Below are 22,451 nucleotides of genomic sequence, written 5' to 3' on the forward strand. Positions count from 1 at the left end.
TGACATGGTGACATGTCATCATGATGATTGGTAGTGATAGGATGATAATTGATGAGTGTGTTAGCTGAGAAGTGGTTCTAGTATGATGGATTAGGTAAATTGGGATTGAAAATTATGAGGATAATGTAAGGTAAGAGGAAATTTGGTAAGAGTGGTAGTTTCAGATTAAAATGGTAAGTTCCAATGAGAATTTATATGTGTTGTGGTTTGGACCTGGTTTGGTTCAACGTTTTGAAAATTAGAGAATCTTGTTGGATTTTGTGAAACTTGATTTTTGACAAACTTTAGCCGATCATATCTTGAGCTACAGTGTTTAAAATTGATTGAATTTTGTATCAAATTAAAGATAATTCAAAGAGATTTAAAACGGTATAAATTTTGTTGAAATTGGAATTTTGTAGAAAAAGATATGATCATTGGAAGTTGGTGTCAAAAATCTTATTTCTGTGATGTTGAAGAAATTGAGTTCTGGTTAGTGTGCGCACGCACACTGCTGTGCGTGAGCTCTAAACAGGGGCCACATTTTTTCTTGTGAGTACGCACACCCTTGTGCGCATGCACACCCTGTAAATTTTTTAAAACGTGCGTACGCACACTTTGGTGTGCACGCACACACAGGGAGATGCCTACTGTTGAGAGCATTTTCACACTCTGGTGCTCACACACACCCTGCAAAATTTGCAAGTTGTGCGTACGCACAACATCATGCGTACGCACACGCTGGGAAGTGCCTTCTATTGAGGGCGTTCGCACGTAGCCATGCATGCGCACAAAATGGAAAATTTTACTTTCTGTGCGTACGCACACTTTGCGAAATCTCTTTTGGGAGTACGTACGCACAACCCTATGTGTACGCACATTGCCCTGTTTTTCAATGAAAACCTTGTTTTTACCGTTTTACCTTTTCGGCAAGCCTGTGAACTTCCGTAAAGCTTATCTAGTGTGTCTTAATTTGTTTTTAGGCTTTGAAACATAGAGAATGCTATAAGTGAGTTTAACTAGATATTTTCTGGTAAAAAAGTTTAGAAGACGGAGACTTAGGTTTCTGGAGTTTTGAGGATGGCTTAGTTGAGTGAGATGGCAAAGTACTGTAATGATGATGAATGTGATGAGTTGTGGAATTATGGACCGATGATGGTTATGACGAGTCTCAGACTCGATGAGAAATGATGAATTATTGAATGTTAAAAGTGATCACTGAATGAGATATGGATATTATTGTATTATACTGCTATTGTTGAGGCGCTAAGCACCTGGCAGGGACGGTAGGTTAATCTCGCCTGTCGAGGTTGCGGCGGCGGCATAAGGGCATTGGTTATTCCTGCTTACGTTGAGATGTGAGGTTTGTGGCTGAGTATCCCACTCGCATCCTTTCGGAATCACAAGAGTGTGCGCGGGCAATATATCCCTGGACCATCTGCCGGGCACGATATCCCTGGGGTACCCATTTTATTCATGACCGAAAGGCAACATCTCTATGGAGATGTGTCGGGTTGGAAGTTGAACCGACAATGTGATATCACAGCCAATAGGGCAAGCATTCATCATGTGCATCTTCTATATGGTTGCTTTCTTTGTTTACTTGCATAATATGCCTAATTGTATAACATGCTTAAGTGCTTCTTGATTTACTTGCTATACTTGACAATTACTTGTGCTTTACTTGTATGAATTAATTGTATTTTCTACTGGGATCGAGGAGGTTCGGTAGGCGATGGCGATGGGATCGCTTGGAGGTTAGGCTGGAAGGTTGTGGGACAGCGGTGTAAATGTTAGATTAGAAATTCCCTAAGTTAGATGACCTGTTTAATATTTTAATTGCATGCTTTATAAGCTTGAATACTATGATGGATATGAAGTTCTAGGATTGCCTCTGGCATCCCGAAATCTTATATCTTACATTACTGGGCACTGTTACCATACTGAGAACCTCTGGTTCTCATCCCATATTTTGTTGTTGTTTTTCAAATGTAGGTCGTAACCCACCTCGGTGAGTTGCGAGATGGTGACAGAGCGGAGGATCTTGAGTTTCTTTTGTAGTCTTGCTTACTTTTGTTCAATACTCTCATTTTTTTTGTATTTTATTTGCCTTAGAGGCCAACTTTGAAAGGGATGTATATGCTACTTTAGTTTTCAAAACTCTGTATGTCTGTATATAACTAGTCGGCCTAAATTCTGCGGGCTGTAGCTAGTACTTTATGACTATTATACTTACATATCTACATATATCTTGTTATCTTGTATATGTATCTTATCTTTTACGCTTGTAGTTTCATGTGAAAGTTTTGCGCTTTTGAAACTCTATTTTTAAGCTTATTTCTTCATCGGGCTTCTAGAATTATTAATTCCTTCTATGTATATTAAAGTATAAGCCTTAGAATTGTTGTGACCTCTGATTAACCTTTACTTTATGGCATGAGGTAAGGCTTAGGATAATTAGGTTGTTACACTTCCATTCCATTCTCTAAGCCATTCTTGCCTTATAGACCGTGAAATCACTTAACAAACGCATCACGACATTGAATGGTAATATGAGATAATTAAAAATTAGCATTTTTAAGGCCTAGGAAACATGTTTTGAACTATAAAGGACAATCAGGAAGAAATCACACTACAAAAAAACTGGTATAAATTGGCATCAACATAATTGCAATTTTAAAACACCGCCGTTATATTTATAAACTGAGGCGGTTTGTGTGACTGCCGTAATTTGCTTGTGGAACGGTGGTTCTTTAGTGAATTTGGCAGTTTTAAACGGCAGTATCTCATTATCTGCTTCACTAATATAAAAAGTTAAAACCTAACTTATATTTTTACTAATAAACGTTGTGCTAATCAATCTATCGAAACTCCATCACAATGTGAGAACCAACAAGAAACTCTATCGCAACGTGAGATCTGCGATCTCATCCGCGACATTCTCTTTTGGCAGCAGTCTCCTCCATCAACGCTTTTCTTCCAGCTGTGATCTCCTCCATCAAAGTTTTCTGCTCCACTGTGTTGTGCTCTGGGAAGCTTCTCTTTCTCCATCTTCGTTGAACTAGGTTTATATACAAATACACATTCTCCTCTTTTAATTACTCATATTTTGTATTTGCTAATTGTTACTACTTCTATTTCTTTAATGCTATTTTTGATTTTCTCTTTGTTAGCAGAAATTAGGGGTAACGTCTTCATGAAATTCCTTCAATTTTTTTCTTACATGCATGTATACAATTTTGCATTTCCTTCGTGGTTTTGATTTGTAGATATGCTCTCGGTTGATGCTTTACCGATTTGCATAGCACATGTTTGGTGAATTGCTTCAATGAATTAAGAGCAGTTATTTTCAGGTCCTAAGGAGGACAGTCGAGTTTTAGAAGCAACTCGAAGAGCTGTGCAATAAAAAGTAGAAAGGCTGATTTTGCAGAAAATTCCACTCCAGAAAAAGTTGTTTGAGATTAGTAAGTGTCCTTTTCATGTGTTATCTCCATCTATTTTAATTTTTCCTTTTGAGCTTATCTGGATACAAACTAGCCACAACAGGCCTTATAGACAGTTGTTTTGTGTTATTACTGTCAGTGTTTAAGTATGGCTTAAAGGGTGTGAGCAATGATGTGGAGAGATGCTTGTCACTGGTGAGATTCAACTAAGATTTCAATTTTCATAACAGTAGGTTTGAATCTAATCTTACTTATTCAAACTGAGTTTTCAGTGTGTGGAGGAAAGAATGCATGGACTAATAAGTAACCTGATTAGAATGTCAAAACAGGTTAGTTGTCCTGTACTTGCTTGCAGGAATACTCTTTCATAACTCAATAAAATTTCTTACTTTCAAGAATTTTCCTACTAGCGGGTTGATTTTGAGAAGACAAGATACCAGACTATTGTCACCTCAAATGTTTAGCCGCAAATCATGACAATAAATAGGAAAGTAAGAGAGGAGTGGCAGAAAAGACAGGCAGAAGCAGAGCAGCTTCGGAAATAAATGACGTGAGTATTTTGCACTTATCGGTATTTGAAACCTGTGCCTATTTCTTAATTTCAGTCCATTTCAAAATATAGGTTGATGGTAATGCATGAGTTGATGGTTACAAGGACAAGGATGAGGGTCGTAATAAATCATCAAAGGATTTTTTATCCCATTCTTATATTTTTCCATTATCTACATGGAAACTCTTTTCATTAATATTTAGTAAGCTGCAGCTGATCAAGGAAGAGGATGACAAGGTCAAGATGAGGACAAATGCAGAAAATGTTGCTGCTAGTGCTACTGTTGGGGGAGATGACATGCTCTCAAAGTGGCAACTTATGGCCGAGCAAGCCAGGCAGAAACGTGAAGGCACGGACACATCATCTGGTTCTCAACCAGCTAAAGATGTAAGTCGCAAATCTTCAGTATCTGGAAAAAGTACTAAGGATAATCACGAAGGGGACAAAAAGGTTCTACTAATTTTGCAACTTCAGGTGAGTTTTCTTTTAAGCCATTTTTTGCTGTTTGTTTTGCTTCAAGAATCAATCTTTTTCTTATTTCAGAGAATCAATAATACTTCTCTAAGTTCCTGTACCTCAGGAATCAACATTCTCAACTTCAAGATCAAATATGCACTGTTCAGTTCATATATTCAGAAATAGAGATAGTGCCACCACATCAAAGTAATTAGAACAACACAACATATATATATATATAACTTAAAATCTCATGCATTTTACTACTCCTTTTTTTCTTTTGATATTTCTTTTTAAGCTTAGTGAGCAATACATGAGACATCTTTTAAAGATAAACATAAAGTACTAAAATAAAAAAACTAACAAGAAAGCAAGGAAATCCTACTAGTGATCATGCAACTCAGAATAGAAAACAGAAAATAAAATGAAATACTGAAAATAGAAATGAGATAAGGGAAAGGAGAATGAAACTCGACCACCTCAGTCATGGTGGCTGCTGCTCGCTTTGGAGAATCCTCTTTGGCACTTCAGCTCCTTTATATCACGCCCCTGCCTCCTCTGCTCCTCCATTAGCTAGTGGAGGAGATCAGAGTGATCCTAATGCTCTATCCTCAAATGATCGACAATGATGTCAGCTCCCCTATGGATGTGGTGAACTAGTCCCAGTAGTCACGGAGAGGGAAATAAACTCCCTGAGGCATCTCCGGAAGATCCTGTGGAGGCGGTGGAATTGGCTCCTGCTGTAGTCCATGCCCGAGCTCTCTAGCGTGAAGGTGCTCGATACCCTTCTTTGTGATCGGTCTCTCAATGTCGATTGGGGTATCTCCATCAATGTGAGCTCCAGCTGCTGCACATAGGCGGTAGATAAGGTAAAGGAAAGCCAGTTTTGCAGAGGCGGAGGCCTTGTCAGCTATCCTGTAGAACTCCTGAGGGATTACCTCATGCACCTCCACCTCGTTGCAGAGCATGATGCAGTGGATCATCACTACTCGCTCGACTGTAACCTTAGAATGGTTACTCGTAGGGAGGATGGAACATTGGATGAACTCCAACCATCCATGAGCAGGCTTGAGGCCATGCCTACCCAGCTGGTATGGCTGCCCTCTAGAATTCTTCCTCTGGCTAGTGTTGACTCTCTAAGTGTATGAATGAGGGTTCTCTCTGGATGGTGGTAACTTTAATGTCACTCTCACATTCTCAGGGCTGAAATCCATTATATGCCCTTTGACCATAGTACGCCAGTTCTTCAGCTCTGGGTTCACGCCTCTAACATGCTTGTATATAACCCAAGCATTAGTGTAGAACTCCCGTACCATCAATGCTCCAACCTCAGTTACGAGGATGGCCATAACTTTCCAACCCCATCTCAGCATCTGGTACTGGATCTTTGGGTACTCGTCTGGCTTCAGATCGAAGCGGACCTCAGGAATCAGCTTCTTCTTGTGCACCACCTCATAAAAACGATCCTCATGTGTCTTAGAGGAGAACTGGGTAAAGTTCCATTGGTCGGAGGTAGGATCTTTCTCTTTTCTCTTTCTTAAAGAGGATTCTCTAATCTTAGGTGCCATAGAAATTGTAGAATGAAGAAAAAGCTGAGTGCCCAACACCAAACTTAAAAGGTTTGCTCGTTCCCGAGCAAAATAAAGATAGAAAATAAGAAAACTGACAAATAGAAACAAAAGGGAAAGAGGAGAATGGAGGAGAAGGCTTTGGCCATGGTGAGGATGGAAGAGGAGAAGGAAAAGGAGAGTCTGTGAAGGGAAAGAGTAAGGAAGGAAGGAGAGAGTAGTGTGAGGTGTGGTGAAAGTGGAAGAGGAGTGGGGTATTTATAGGTGGGGAAGGTGGGGTTTGGTCATGGGGTTTGGGTTGGGGTAATTGAATTTGAATTTTGGGTTGTTGGGAAGAGATATTGATAGGATAGATGAGAGTGGATTGGGTGGAGTGGGAGGTGAGTTGAAAGAATCAAGGAAAGTGATGGATGATGGGATGGATGAATGTGGAAGTGGGTAGGGAGAAAAGAGAATGGATAAGCTTGAATGGTAAAAGTAGGTAGAAGTTGGGGTTTAACACATGGCTAAAACATCTCCTTCATGCTCAAAATCTGCTCTCTGGGGGCTAAACGCTGGTTCTGGAGTTTGGCGCCAGCAGGGGATAGAACTTTTTTTTTGGGGACGAGTACCCTTGGCGCTAAATGCCGGGGCTGGCGTTTAGCGCCCCAAGGAGGGTGCCAAAATATGAAATAAACGCCTAAATTGGGCGTTAAACGCCCATCATTTCTCCCTCTCTATCACTAAACGCCCTCCCTGGCGTTTAGTGCCCTGCTCTGCTCCTCTTCTGGCACTAAACGCCCTCCCTGACATTTAGCGCCCAACTTGTTTCATTCTAGGGTGTTCTGTTCTTCTGTCTAAGTCTTCCTGCCCCTATTTTAAGCGTTGTACATGATCACAAACATTAGAAAACCTAGGAAAACTATGAAAACAAAAATTGAAAACTAAACAAAATTAAAATTGAAATTAAAACAGAAATAAAACGAAAATACCAAAGGATACTCCTGGTTGGGTTACCTCCCAACAAGAGCTTCTTTACCGTCACTAGCTTAACGGTCAACTCTTCTAAGGAGGATGGGTCATAGGGGGTTAGATCTTTACCCTTCATTGTGAACTTTTTTCCTGTGGTCTCATGAATCAGCTTAACATGCTCTAGAGACAGGATCCTATTCACAGTATGTGGTATGACTGGACTTCTAGTTAACACCACCTTCATGCCAGGTGAGAAGTTCTCAGTAGGAATCTTCTTGTTCCTCCAGCCTTTGGATACTTCTTCTTGGGGCCTCCCTTCTTGATGGACAAAACACACCCAACACCAAATATAGGTTTGATGTCAGGGGAATAGTATTAGTTCCAACCAAGAGAGGAGGCTTCAGCAGTGTACTCTGTATGCAAGTACCTCTTTTGTCAGAGAGTGGTGGAGGTTTGAAAATCTTGAAAACCATCCAATCCTCATGTAACCTCAGCACGAATTCACCTCTCTCAACATCAAGAGGGCTCTTTCTAGTGGCTAGGAATGGCCTTCCTAAAATGATGGAGTCATCTATATCCTCTCCCACTTCAAGTATCAGGAAATCTACAGGGAGGAATACCACTCCAACCTTGACCAGTACGTCCTCCACTAGCCCATATGCTTGCCTCAGAAACTTGTCAATCATTTACAGCCTTATCCTTGTTGCCTGTGCTTCTTGGATTCCCAACTTCTTCATTACGGACAAAGGCATTAGATTTATGCTTGAACCAAGATCATACAGTGCTTTCTCAAAAGTAATATTCCTAATGGTACAGGGAATCAAGAAGCTTTCAGGGTCTGGCTGATGACAAGTCATTTTGTGCATGTTTTACTAGCCATTTTTACTTGTTTTCATTAGGTTTCATGCATTTCTTAGGCAATAAGTAAGTGTTTGAGTGGAAATTTCATGATTGTCTTGATTCAATCAAACATTGTTAATTTTGTGCAATATCATGAGATTTATGCAAGAATTAAGTGATTATTATGAATGATGCAAAACCTTATGATTTTGGCAAGGCTTTGATTGCATGTTTGATTGATGACAGATGAAAATATGCAAGGGAGAAGAAGGAAAAAGAAGCAGGCCTTTGAGAACGTAGCGTTCATTTGGAGAACTCTACGTTCCCCTGTAACTTGGACATTGGTTCCACGCTCTCTAGCGACACGCACGCACACAGGACGCTTACGCGTAGGGGAAGCATTTTGGAAGATCCACGCGTACGCGTGCAAGACGCGTACGCGTGGGTGTGATCAGCGCTCGTTACAAAGAGAGCGTTACGTTCTTGTTCAAGGAGCGCCTGCGACAATTTCAAATCTGGAACTCAACTTTGGCCATCGACGCGTACGCGTAAGGGACGAGTACGCGTGGGTGAAGAATATGTGAAGAAGCACGCATATGTGTGGATGGTGCAGAAGCAAATAGTTGCTATTTTGAAACCCACACGCACGCGCAAAGGACGCGCACGCATGGCAGAGGCTGAAGAGAGTAACGATGCGCACGCATATGTTACGCGTACACGTCGCTAGTGCAAAAATGCAAGGGATGCGTGGGCGTGCTGCACGCGTACACGTGATGAGTACTTAGTGAAGCAAGGACGCGCACATGCAGGAGATGCGTACGCGTCGATGAATGAACATTCCGCTCCCTTTGAGAATGCTACGTTCGCCTGATACTGCATGGAAGTACCAATACGGACCTTTCCTAACCCAATTCAACAAAGGCCAAAAAGGCCACTGCAAGTACTTGATGACTGAATTAGAAAGTGTATAAATAGAGGAGAATTTGATTTCATTGAAAGGTTGGCTAGTGAGGGGTTAGCTCCCAGATTGGAAACTCTGCACTTATTTTTCTTTTGCATTTTCTTTCTGTTCTTCATTTTCTGCACTTCGGCACTTTTCCTTTTTCTGTTTTGTACTAGAGCAATGATAAACTAAACCCCAATTTCATTAGGGGGAGGAGTTCTATTATAATTCAAATGAATCAATAAAATTCTTCTTCTTCTCAATTCAATTGTGTAGCTATTGGATATCTTCTGTTGTGACTGTGAATTATTCACTCCGGAAGGGGGTTTAATTCAATTGAATGTGGGTGTGAGCCTCAGAAGAGGAATCACCTTCATTAGAATTGGAGCTTTATCCTTCACTACTCTCTTGATCAACACTATTCGGAAGGAATTGAGATCCTGAGAGTTAGTGTGGCTTATGGATGAGAGAATGTGCTCTAACTCTTCTCATGACAATTAGATCAAGGAATTGACAAGATTGATTGTGATTAGAGAGACTGGATTGCCAAGGAATTGGGATCCAATCAATTTCAATCCGCCATAGATCTACTCAAATAATTGAGAAAGGAGTTGAGACCCACGTGATTCATGAAGGATTATGATATCTCCAATCCTTGATGAATCACTTTCTTTGAATTTCTTCAACTTAGATCTCTCTGATTTCACTGCAATTTACATTGTTCATTTTTGTTTTAATTCCCTACACCCAATTCCCTTTATAATTCATGCAATTTAAGTTTCCTTGCCTTTTAAGTTTCTGCACTTTTAATTTCCTGCACTTTAAGATTCAGTTATTTACCTTTCTTGTAATTTAAGATTTAGTCCTTTTAATTCCTTGCACTTAAGTTTCAGTTGATTGAGCCTCTTGCCATTTACTTTTCAAGTTCTTTACATTCTGCACTTTAGAATTCTTGCAATTTATTTTCTGTCAATCCAATTTCACTCAATTCATCAATATTAGCTTAACTAAATTCATCACCATACTAAAGTTGCTTGATCCATTAATCCATGTGGGATCGACCTCACTTTTGTGAGTTTTACTACTTGATACGACCCGGTACACTTGCTGGTGAGTTTGTGCGGAATCGATTTTCCCTCGTCAAGTTTTTGGCACCGTTACCGGGGATTGATTTAGATTGACAATGATTAAGTAGGTGATAATCTAGATTAAGTATTTTTCTTTGTTTTTATTAAGCACACTAACTGTTTGAGATTTTATTTCTGCTAACCATAACCTTACTCTAGCAACAGAGTGCCCTATTTGTGTTTTTGGTTTGTTTGTGTTGTATGCCAGGAGGAAGAAGAGGTGAATCCACCTCCTTTGATTCTGAACCAGAGATAACCTTCTTGAGATTGAGAAGAGAAGCAAGAGGGAAGAGAGTGATTGGAGAAGAAGAATCAGAAGGGGAAGATCAAGAGATGGAGGGTAACCTACCTAATCCATCAGAGGAAGTGTCCAACAACAATGGTCAGCCTCAGAGAAGAGTCTTAGCCTCTTACACTATCCCCAACCCAAGGAATTGTGGGAGCAGTATCTTAACCCCCAATGTCCATGCTAATAACTTCAAACTCAAGCCTCAATTGATCACCCTAGTCCAGAACAATTGCCAATGTGGAGGAAGTGCTGCTGAGGATCCAAACCAACACCTCTCTGTGTTCTTAAGAATTTGTGACACTGTCAAAACTAATGGAGTCCACCCCGACATCTATAAGCTTTTGTTTTTTCCATTCTCACTGAGAGACAAAGCCACACATTGGCTAGAAACCTTCCCTAAAGAAAGCATAACCAACTGGGATGATTTAGTTAGCAAATTCTTAGCCAAATTTTATCCTCCTCAAAGAGTCATTAAGCTAAAAATTGATGTGCAAACCTTCAGGAAACTAGAAGGAGAATCATTGTACGAAGCCTGGGAGAGGTATAAAGCTTTGAAGGAATGTTCAGTGAGTGGATGGAGCTACAAAATTTCTATGAAGGCTTGTCCATGAGTTCAAGCAAGGCTCTGGATTATTCTTCAGGAGGATCCTTGCAAATGATAAAAACTGCTCAAGAGGCACATGATCTTATAGACATGGTGGCCAACAATGAGTATTTCTACTCATCTAAAAGATAACCAGCTCCAAAGAAAGGTGTATATGAGCTTGAAGGTGTTGATACAATATTGGCTCAAAACAAAATCATGCATCAGCAACTTCAACAACAAATAGAAATGATGTCAAAAAGGATAGATAGCTTGCAGCTTGCAGCAGTGAGCACTACAAATTAACCACCAGTGGTGTGGGGACAACAAGAAGAGAGCTTTGAAGAGCAGTAGCCAGAACAAGTTCAATATATGGACAACCAAGGTTCTGGACAGAATGATTTCTATGGAGACACTTACAACTCATCTTGGAGGAACCACCCCAATTTGAAGTGGGAAGAAAACCAAAACTCATGGCAAAGAAACTCCAACCAAAATAACTCCCGCAATACAAACCACCAAAACCATCAAACCACTAACTAAAACCCATACAGAAAACTACAAAATAATCACCCCCCATCCAATTTCTATCTACCAAATAACCCATCAACTAACTAAAACAACTATCATTCACCATCTACATCCCACACTCAGCCACAACCACCCCAAGAATCCCAAAGAATCTTCAATCTGGAGATGATGATAGAGAAAATGATCAAGCACCAAGAATTGGCCAACAAGAATCATGAGGCCTCACTGAGGAATCTGGAGAGACAAATTGGACAGTTGTCCAAGTAAACAGCTGAGAAACCAACCAATGCATTTCCAAGTGACACTATTCCAAATCCCAAAGAGGAATGCAAAGTAATTCAACTAAGGAGTGGGAAGACTTTGGAGAATGACAAAGGTTCTAGCTAGAAGCAAGTAGATGAGGACAAGCATGACCAGGAGAAGCTCAAAAAGAAGGAGGAAGAATCACAAGCTCCAAGGAAGAGAAAGCAAGTCATGGAAGAGCATCCACAATAACAGAGGAAGGAGGTGAAACCTTACATTCCTCCTCTGCCATACCCTCAAAGGTTGCAAATAGAGCTCAAGGACAAACAATTTCCCAAGTTTTTGGAGGTTTTTAAGAAGCTGGAAATCAACATCCCCCTTGCTGAAGCATTGGAGCAGATGCCTTTATATGTAAAATTACTTAAAGAGCTCATTAACAAGAAGAGAAGCTGGAATAAAAAAGAGACTATGATCTTGACACAAGAGTGCAGTGCCGTAATTCAAAAGGGTCTCCCACCAAAACTCAAAGATCCTGGGAGTTTCATTATATCATGCACCATAGGTAATATGATCTTGGAAAAAGCTCTCTGTGACTTAGGTGCCAGCATCAATTTGATGCCTCTATCACTAATGAAAAAGCTTGCAATAGAGGAAGTCAAACCCACCAGAATGTCACTTCAAATGGCTGATAGATCACTCAAGATACCTAATAGAGTTGTAGAAAACTTATTGGTAAAAGTTGGACAATTCATTTTCTCTGCTGATTTTGTCATTTTAGACATGGAAGAAGAGGAACACAACTCAATTATCTTGGGGCGACCTTTCTTAGCCACAGCAAGAGCTATCATTGATGTAGAGAAAGGTGAAATAACCCTCAGGGTGCATGATGAAAAAATGATCATCAATGTCTTTAAGGCCATGCAATATCCCCCTGAGAAAGAAAAGCACATGAGGGTGGAAATGATAGAAGAATTAAAGGAAGAAGTGTTTGAAATCAACGGTCAAGAGGAACAAGACAAAGATATAGAAGCAGACCAAGATGTCTTAGAGGAACAAGTAACCGAAATCTCCTCTGAAGGCAAGACAGAGGTGGAGCCAAAATAAGAGCTGAAGCCCCTTCCTCCTCATCTCAAATATGCATTCCTGGAAGGAAAGGAAACCCTGCCAGTAATCATCAATTCATCCTTAAGCATGGAAAATGAAGAAAAGTTGATTGAAGTGCTGAAAATCCACAAGACAACTTTAGGATGGACAATTGATGACATCAAGGGTATAAGCCCTACCATTTGTATACACAAAATTTTGATAGAAGAAGACTCAAGACCTGTGGTGCAACCTCAAAGATGGCTTAACCCAACCATGAAAGAAGTCGTTCAAAAGGAGGTGATGAAGCTGTGGAATGCTAGAATCATATGCCCAATCTTTGATAGCCCTTGGGTGAGTCCGGTCCAAGTTGTGCCAAAGAAGGGAGGCATGACTGTCATCTTCAATGAGAAGAATGAGTTAATATCTACAAGGACAGTCACTGGATGGAGGATGTGCATTGATTATAGAAGACTGAATGAGGCTATAAGAAAATATCACTCTCCTCTCCCTTTCATTGACCAAATGTTAGAAGGATTGGCTGGCCATGCCTACTACTGCTTCTTAGATGGGTACTCTCGATACAATCAAATTGTGGTGGATCCCAAAGACTAAGAAAAGACATCCTTCACCTGTCCATTTGGAGTTTTCGCCTATAGAAGGATGCCTTTTGGGCTATGCAATGCTCCAGCAACCTTCCAAAGGTGTATGCTCTCCATATTTTCTGATATGGTAGAAAAATTTTTAGAAGTATTTATGGATGATTTTTCTATCTTTGGTAACTCTTTTGATACTTGTCTGCAATATCTAACCCTTGTCTTGAAAAGATGCCAAGAAACAAATTTAGTTTTGAACCGGGAAAAATGTCAATTCATGGTACTAAAGGGCATTATTCTTGTGCATAAGGTTTCAAGCAAGGGTATAGAAGTTGACAGAGCTAAGATAGAGATCATAGAAAAGCTTCCTATACCTGTCAATGTAAAAGTAGTGAGAAGTTTTTTTGGGAATGCTGGGTTTTATAGAAGATTCATCAAGGATTTTTCAAAAATAGCCAAACCACTGAGTAATTTGCTAGTGGTTGACAATCCTTTTGTCTTTGATGACAATTGTAAGCATGCTTTTGAAATTTGAAAAAGAAACTCACTACAGCACCAATCATCACACCTCCAGAATGGGGACTTCCTTTTGAACTAATGTGTGATGCAAGTGATGTTGCAATTGGTGCTGTATTGGGCAAAAGAAAGACTAGCTACATCATGTTATATACTATGCAAGCAAGGTGTTAAATGAGGCACAAAAGAATTATACCACCACAGAGAAAGAGCTCTTGGCAATTGTGTATGCATTTGATAAATTTAGATAATACTTAATTGGTTCAAAAGTTATAGTATATACTGATCATGCTGCTCTTAAGTATCTCATGTCTAAACAGGATGCCAAGCCAAGACTTATCAGGTGGGTGCTGTTGCTACAAGAATTTGACATTGAAGTGAGAGATAAAAAAGGAAGCGAGAACCAAGTTGCAGACCATTTGTCAAGATTACCACAAGAGATCAACCAAGATGCATCAAAACCAGTAAATGAGAAGTTCCCTGATGAACATCTTCTCCAAGTCCAACAAGCACCTTGGTTTGCTGATATTGCAAACTATAAGGTTGGAAGGAAGATTCTCCAAGGATTCACCAAGCAACAAGTAAAAAAGCTGCTCAATGAAGCCAAGAAATTTTTGTGGGACGAGGCATTCTTGTTTAGGAGATGTCCAGATGGGATGATCAGAAGGTGTATCCCTAAAAATGAGATGAGAAACATACTGTGGCACTGTCATGGTTCAGCTTATGGTGGACATTTTGGGCCAGAAAGAACAGCTGTTAAAGTGCTTCAAAGTGGATTTTACTGGCCAACCATATTCAAAGATGCTAGAGACTTTGTGCACCAATGCAATGAATGTCAAAGGGCTGGAGGATTAACAAAGAGGAATGAAATGCCTCAAAACTTCATTTTGGAAGTGGAACTGTTTGACCTCTGGGGTATAGATTTCATGGGGCCCTTTCCTCCATCCTATTCCTTCAAATACATTCTGGTAGCAGTGGAATATGTCTCCAAGTGGGTAGAAGCCATAGTAACAACTACTTGTGATGCACTAATTGTCCTTCAATTTCTTAAGAAGCACATCTTCACCAGATATAGGGTGCCTAAAGGCCTATTAGTGATGGTGGCAGCCACTTTTATAATAGACACATGGAAAAGTTGCTCCATAAATATGGGGTAATTTATAAAGTGGCCACACCATACCACCCTCAAACTAATGGGCAGGCTGAATTGGCAAATCAGCTAAAGAGAATCTTGGAAAAGACAGTTGGGATCTCTAGAAAAGACTGGGCAAGAAAATTGGATGATGCTCTGTGGACATATAGAACATCATTCAAAACTCTAATTGGAAAGTCACCCTTTCAGCTAATCTATGGAAAATCCTGTCACCTTCTTGTGGAGCTCGAACATAAAGCTTTCTGGGCCACTAAGCTCCTCAATCTTGACTTTCAAGCAGTAGGAGAGAAAAGGCTATTGCAACTCAATGAGCTGGATGAGTTCAGATTGGAAGCTTATGAGAATGCTAAGATATATAAGGAGAGAGCTAAAAGATGGCATGACAAGAAGATCACAAGAAAAGAGTTCGAGCCAGGGCAAAAAGTGTTATTATACAACACTAGGCTCAAGCTCTTTCCTGGAAAACTCAAGTCTAAATGGACTGGCCCTTATCTGGTGACCAAGGTTTCTCCATATAGAAGCCTTGAACTTTTGAATGAAGCTACAAAGGACACATTCACAGGAAAAGGTCATAGAGCTAAGCATTATCTGGGAGGATCTTGGAACAAAGAAGAGAGCATTCATGAGCTTGGAAGAACAAGAATGGAGGATGTCAAGCTAGTGACAATAAAAGAGTGCTTGTTGGGAGGCAACCCAACCAGAGGTAGTTTTCTTTCCCTACCTGTATCAATAAAAAGGTTAAGTAGATTTAGCTGTATTGCAAGAAGCCAAGTTTGGTGTTGCACACCAAAACAATTTTAAGGGTGAATGTAGGAAGCTAAGTTTGGTGTTCTGATGAGTTCATATTTTTCAGTATATTTGGTTTGATTTGAATGGATTTCATCATATAAACCCACATTTATTCATCCAAATAGCATGCTTTTGTGTTCTCTCCCTTAATCGAGCCTAAATGTGAAAATATGATATTTTGTGCTTATTTTAATCACTTTCAATCCCACTTTTATGCCATTCAATGCCATGACATGTTTGTTGAGTGATTTTAGGTCCTAGAGGCAAGTTTGGCAAGGCAAAAGTGGAAGGAAGCATGTACAAAGGGAGAAAACATGAAGAAAACAAAGGAGAAGCACACATTGGAGTGTGCGTGCGGACAACCACCTGTGTATACGCACAAGAAGAAAATCAGCATGTGTGCGGACGCACACACCTGTGCGTCCGCACACGTCCCAGCGCGTGACTCATTTATTGCAAATTGCTAGGGGCGATTTCTGGGCCTCCAGAGCCCAATTTTGGGGCTTTCTGAAGCTGATTAAGTGCTATATGAACGAAGGCCTTACTCCATGTGAAGGGGGGAGAAATTAGGGTTAGATTAGCATTATATAGGTTGTTCTCTAGAGAGAGAAGCTCCCCCTCTCTCTAGAATTAGGGTTCTTTCGTTTAATTTCTTGTAATTTCTACTTTTAATTCTTGTTTCTATTTACTTTTCCTTGTTATTTATTGTTATTGCTTCTTGTTCTTCTTCATTTCTCGTGTTATTTACTTTATTTTGTCAATTTATGTTTTATGACACTCTTATTACATTTTACTTTCAATTAATGCAAATTTATGTTTCCATGTTAATTATTGCTTTCTTTAGTTGTTATTGCTATTTTCTTGCTTTGGTAGTTTTAGAACATTATTTTATTGCATTTTAATATTATTTTATTTTCATGCACACCAAGTGTTTGATAAAATGCTTGGCTTAGTTTTTACATAGTTTTTCTACAATCTTGGCTTGGAATTGTTGACTTTGGTGATCCTTGAGTCATTGATGTCCATTCTTATTTGATATATTAGAGTAGTTAGTTGATTTGGTCTCCCTTGACTCTATGTGACCCCTTAGTGTTGACATAGGACTTAGGAATTGAAATTAACTATGCCTATTTGACTTATCTTCGATGTAAGGTTGACTAAGTAGGATTTACTCTTCATAATCATCATATGTTTGTGGTCAATGGCTAGGATAGGTAGCCTTAGCCTTCAATTACTTGCCAAGAGGTTTCTTGCATTTTAAGTTTCCTTTACTTGTATTTAATTGCTTTGACTTTTATTGCATTGACTTTTATTTGCTTTGATGTTTAATTTCTTGCATGGTTAATTTTCACACTCTTGGTTGAGAAATTGGATGTTTGGGTGGAATTGAGTTGTGGATGTCATTCCGCATTGTGTGAGAATGGTTAATTGATTTGGTTTCCATTGACGCTAGTCTTTCACTAAGTAATTAGTGAGTTGACTAGGACTTATGGATTGAGATCAATTACACCTTTTGACTAATTCTCAAGGAGGATTGACTAGTTTGTATTGCTTCTACACAATTGCCATGTTTGTGGCCCACAACTAGGATAGGAAGCCTAGATTACCCAATTCTTGCCAAGAGTTGCCATTTACATTCCTTGCATGTTCATTTACTTTCTTGCTATTTACATTTCTTGCTCTCTTGCTTTCATTCCCAATTCCCCATGCTCTCTCTCTCATAGCCAATAATCGTACACTTCATTGCAAACTCCTAGGGAAGACGACCCGGGAGTTAAATACTCTCAGTTATTTTGTATTGACTTTATTATTTGATTGATGATCAATTTGTTGGGTTAGGACTATACTCACAACACCAATTCCATTTTGATAATCAAATTCCTAATCTATGCAAATTGCTCAACATCAAATTTTGGCGCCGTTGCTAGGGAGCTAACGTCATGAGTGCTATATTTTGGTTGTTCTAAATATGTGAATAGTGTGAATAGATACTTTAGGCTGTTTGCTTGTTTTTACTAGTAATTAGGATTTTTCTTCTTTTGTTACTTGATGTCTTTAGTTTTTATTTTCTATTTCCTCTATGAGTTATCACCCTCTTGGTTTGGAGTTTAGTTGTTATCATTTTGTAGGGCTTGATAACTTCAATTTTGGATTGCATCATAGGATTGGAGCATCTATTTTGGAAGGAGCAACCTCCTCTATACCACAATGAACCATGCCCTTCCCAATGCACATACCCAACCCAAGGATATAGTGGATTTCACTTTGATTATACACCTCCACCACCATATATCTATGATTCATACCCCCAACATAACATCAATCACTACATTTTCAAACACCACACCACCACCACCATACACCTTCTTACATACCACCTTAAAACACCTACCAACATGAGTCACCTCCCACACATACAACCTTCTTCCCAAACAATGAAACCCCTCTTTCACCACAATGTGGATTTCCCCAAACCTTGTCCTAAGAAGATCAAGACCTTCAAGCCTTTCTCCAAGAGCAAGAAGGATTCCGAAAGACTCAAGAGGAATTGATGAGTCCATATTTTCCAGTATATTTGGTTTGATTTGAATGGATTTCAGCATATAAACCCACATTTATTCATCCAAATAGCATGCTTTTGTGTTCTCTCCCGTAATTGAGCCTAAATGTGAAAACATGCTATCTTGTGCTTATTTTAATCACTTTTAATCCCACTTTTATGCCATTCGATGCCATGACATGTTTGTTGAGTAATTTTAGGTCCTAGAGGCAAGTTTGGCAAGGCAAAAGTGGAAGGAATCATGTACAAAGGGAGAAAATATGAAGAAAACAAAGGAGAATCACACATTGGAGTGTGTGTGTGCATGATGCCAGGGCATCTTAGGCTAGTTTCACTAGCCTTTTTCTTTGTTTTTAATAGGTTTTAAGCACTTTCTTGAGTTATAAGTAAGCAAATTGGGTAGAAATTCATATATGCCTAGATTCATTCAATCATGATTAATTTGATGCAATTTTATGAGAATTTTGTTATAATTATTTGTGTGCCAAGAATGATGAGAATTCTCATGACTTTAGCAAGGCTTTGATGCATATATTGGTTGATGACAGGTGAAAGAAAGCATGGAAGAAGGTTGAAGATGGAGCATAAAAAGATGCAGAAGAAGCAACTTTGGAAGAGAAACAGAGAAGTTCTCTGTAAACACTGCTGATGCTCACGTTTGAGGTAGCGTTGGACATCCAACGTTACCCCAAACGTGGTGATGAAAAATTCAATTCTGGAGCTAAGTGAATTTTGAGTGACGTGCAGGCATCTATGACGCGTACGCGTGAAAAAGCAAAATTTGATATCCGCGCGCAAGCGTGCGTCACGCGCACGCGTGGAATGGCAAAAATTGACCATCCACGCGTACGCGATGCTCAGCCCAGAATTCATATTTCAAAATTTTGAATCGACGTGTACGCATCAATGACGTGTACGCGTATATGGAAAAAAAGGCAATGTACGCGTACACGTGAAAATGCAAAATCTCATATTTCACGCTTAAGCGTGAAGCATGCGTACGCGTAGATGGAAAAAAGGGCTATGCACGCGTAAGCGTGGAGTACGCGTAAGCGTGGAGTACGCGCACGCGTGAAGATGCCAACGTTGGAGGGAACGTTAGAGGTCCAACGCTGAGGCCAACGTCCCCTGCTTTGTTTTAAAACTGCAAAATGAAAATCTTGCATCCACGCGCACGCGTGAAGCACGCGTACGTGTGGATGAGCATTTTTTGACCTTTTGCGCGGAGGCGCAAGGCACGCGTACGCGGGGGTTAGCTGAACGTTGGCCCTCTAACGTTGAGTCAAACGCCAATGACAGCAAGCTTCTGGTCTTTCTGGTTTTGTTCTAAATGGCGTTTGAGTCAACGTTGGCCATCAAACGTTAACTCAAACGTGAAGCATCAGGATTCCAAATTTTACACAGATCTCTTCTCAACACCCAGGGAAACCAATTGGAGCCATTTTCAACCCAATTTCATCAAGGCCAAAAGCCCAATTCAGATCTTGAGGATCAATGGAAGAAAGTGTATAAATAGCTTAGAATTTAAGTTAGGAGAGACTTTTGAATTTCTTTTAGCTTTTACTTTACTGGACATTTTTACATTGTATTTTTCATTCTCTGTTTTGTGAATTTTGAGAATGTATCTTTCCATTCCAATTTTCATTTTGACAGCTATGAACAACTAAACCCCCTTCATTGGGTTAGGGAGCTCTGTGTAATTCAATGGATCAATATTAGTTTTCATTCATCTTCTTCTTTCTTTTCTCTTGATTTTACTAGAAAGCTTTCATTCTTCATCCAATTGGATAGTTATATTGGGAAAGAAGCTATTCATAATTGGATCTCATCGGAACCTTGGAAGAGGAATGAGGAGATCATGCTAGAATTGCTTTCTCACATTGGATTAGATTGGGGTTTGGATGGATATAGTGACATGTAATCCTACCAACACTTTGATCTATGAATTTGTGTGGTATAATCAGTGACCAAACTTCATCTCTTTCCATGAGCACTTAAATCAAGGAATTGGGCAATTGTTCATGCTTAGAGAGATTGGTGAGCCAAGGAATTGGGATCCAATCACTTAAGATTGCCAAGAAGAATGATTGCATTGATTGCAGAAGAGTTAAAAATGAATTTGATCTGGAGAATTGTACATCTCCTGAACCCAATGAATTCCCCTATCTCTGATCTACCCATTCTATTTACTTTCTGCTCTTTAATTTCATGCTAATTCCCCATTCCCATTTACTTTCCTGCAATTTAAGCTTCTGCACTTTAATTTCCTGCAATTTAATTTTCTGTTCCTTTAATTTCTTGCAATTTAAGTTTTTCGCCAAATTTACATTCTGCAATTCTCAATCTGATTTTGATTTCGCTCAACTAGCATAATTCTCCAATTAAAATTGCTCAATCTACCAATCCCTGTGGGATTCGACCTCACTCTACAGTGAGTTTTACTTGTCGACAATCCGGTGCACTTGCTGGAAGGAATTTGTTGAGAAGCAATTTCCGCGTATCAAGTTTATGGCGCCATTGCCGGGGATTGGTTTTGTATTGACAATTACTAAATTGAAGGATAACTAGATTGAGCACTTTTCTTTTCTTTTGTTACTTGAATTCCAATTTCTTCTGTTACATTTAATTTCTGCAAATTTAAGTTGTTTCTCTTCAATTCTACCAACCATTTGATAAATTGCTCTAACCAAGCTAATTATACTCTATTTTAGTGGATATTGCAATTGCTATTTTTTGTAATTGTTCATTGTATGATAGGTAGGAGAAAGGAAATTTTAACCTCATTTGATAGTGAACCGGAAAAAACCTTCCTGAGATTAAGGAGGGAAGCAAGAGGAAAGAGGGTTATTGGTATAGAAGAAGAGGAGGAATACTTTGATATAACCATGGAGGATGATATGGAAAACGATCATGAAGGAGAGGTGAATAACCATGCCAGAAGAGGTGGAGCTAACCCTGCTGGGCAAGAGAGGAGAGTTCTGGAATCATACATCAATCCTAATCTAGGAAATTATGGTAGTAGCATTCAAAGGCCAACTATCCATGCTAACAATTTCGAATTAAAGCCTCAGCTCATAACTCTTGTCCATAACAACTGTTCTTTTGGAGGATCCTGATGAGCATCTCACTAAATTCCAAAGGATATGTGATACAGTTAAATCTAATGGTGTTCATCATGACACCTATAGATTGCTACTATTTCCATTTTCTTTAAGGGACAAAGCATCAAAATGGCTAGAATCATTCTCCAAGGAAAGCTTGACAACCTGGGAAGATGTAATGAGCAGATTCTTGACAAGGTTCTACCCTCTACAAAGAGTAAACAGGCTAAGAACTGAAGTGCAGACATTCAGACAGCAGGATGGTAAAACTCTTTATGAAGCTTGGGAGAGATTCAAGGATTTGACAAAGAAATGCCCCCTTCATATGTTTAATGAATGGGTGCAAATTCACATCTTCTATGAAGGACTGAATTGTGAGTCAAGGAAGGCTATAGATCACTCATCTGGAGGTTTCCTAAACAAGAAGAAGACCATTGAAGAGGCCATTGATGTTATAGAGACAGTGGTTGACAATGAGTACTTTTATGCCTCAGATAGGAGCAACAACAGGGGAGTCTTAGAATTGACCCATATGGATGCAATCCTAGCCCAGAACAAGATGATCACCAAGCAACTGGCTGAATTGACCAAGCAAATGGAGAAGAATCAGGCTACAGCTATCCACACTCAATCATTACCCCAAGAGGAATTGGAGACAGAAGAAGGAGCTAACTAGGAGGAAGCTAATTACCTTGGAAACTCATCTAGGCAAACTAAAGATCCATACTCTAAAACATATAATTCTAGTTGGAGAAACCACCCAAACTTTGGGTGGGAGAACCAACAAAACCAAGGCCAAGACCACAGACCAAACAATCCAACCCAGTACAACAACTCCACTCACCGAAATTCCAACCAAAAACCATACCAGACCACACAAAACACTTGTTCACATCCACCATACCAAAGTCATAACAACCACTCTCAACACCCTAATTCCAACCAATCAGCACCACATGATGAGGATAGAATGGCCAGAATGGAAACTATGCTTGCAAACTTTGGCAAGGAATTTGAGGACATAAGAAATTCAAGGAAGAAGTGAGAGGGAGTATAAAAAGCCGAGGAGAGGTTACTAAGAATCTGGAATCTCAAGTAGGACAACTCTCACTGCAGATTCTGAAATCCACTGATAGTTTTTCAAGTGACA

General features: G+C 39.6%; 1 non-coding gene and 1 pseudogene across 1 annotated transcript; one reads left to right on the forward strand and one right to left on the reverse strand.

Moving 5' to 3' along the window:
- The first annotated feature begins 1,714 nt into the window (after positions 1-1,714).
- LOC107641859 (transcription initiation factor TFIID subunit 4b-like) lies at positions 1,715-4,639 on the forward strand (annotated as a pseudogene).
- A 16,885-nt stretch (positions 4,640-21,524) lies between these two features.
- On the reverse strand, positions 21,525-21,631 carry LOC148564651 (small nucleolar RNA R71). The gene has a single exon (XR_015885389.1). It is a non-coding gene; the product is annotated as a small nucleolar RNA R71 (small nucleolar RNA).
- Between the last annotated feature and the right edge of the window lie 820 nt (positions 21,632-22,451).

The sequence above is a fragment of the Arachis ipaensis genome, chromosome B5, assembly GCF_059453495.1.
Source record: "Arachis ipaensis isolate K30076 ecotype BB chromosome B5, ASM5945349v1, whole genome shotgun sequence".
In the NCBI taxonomy this organism is placed as follows: Eukaryota; Viridiplantae; Streptophyta; class Magnoliopsida; order Fabales; family Fabaceae; genus Arachis; species Arachis ipaensis.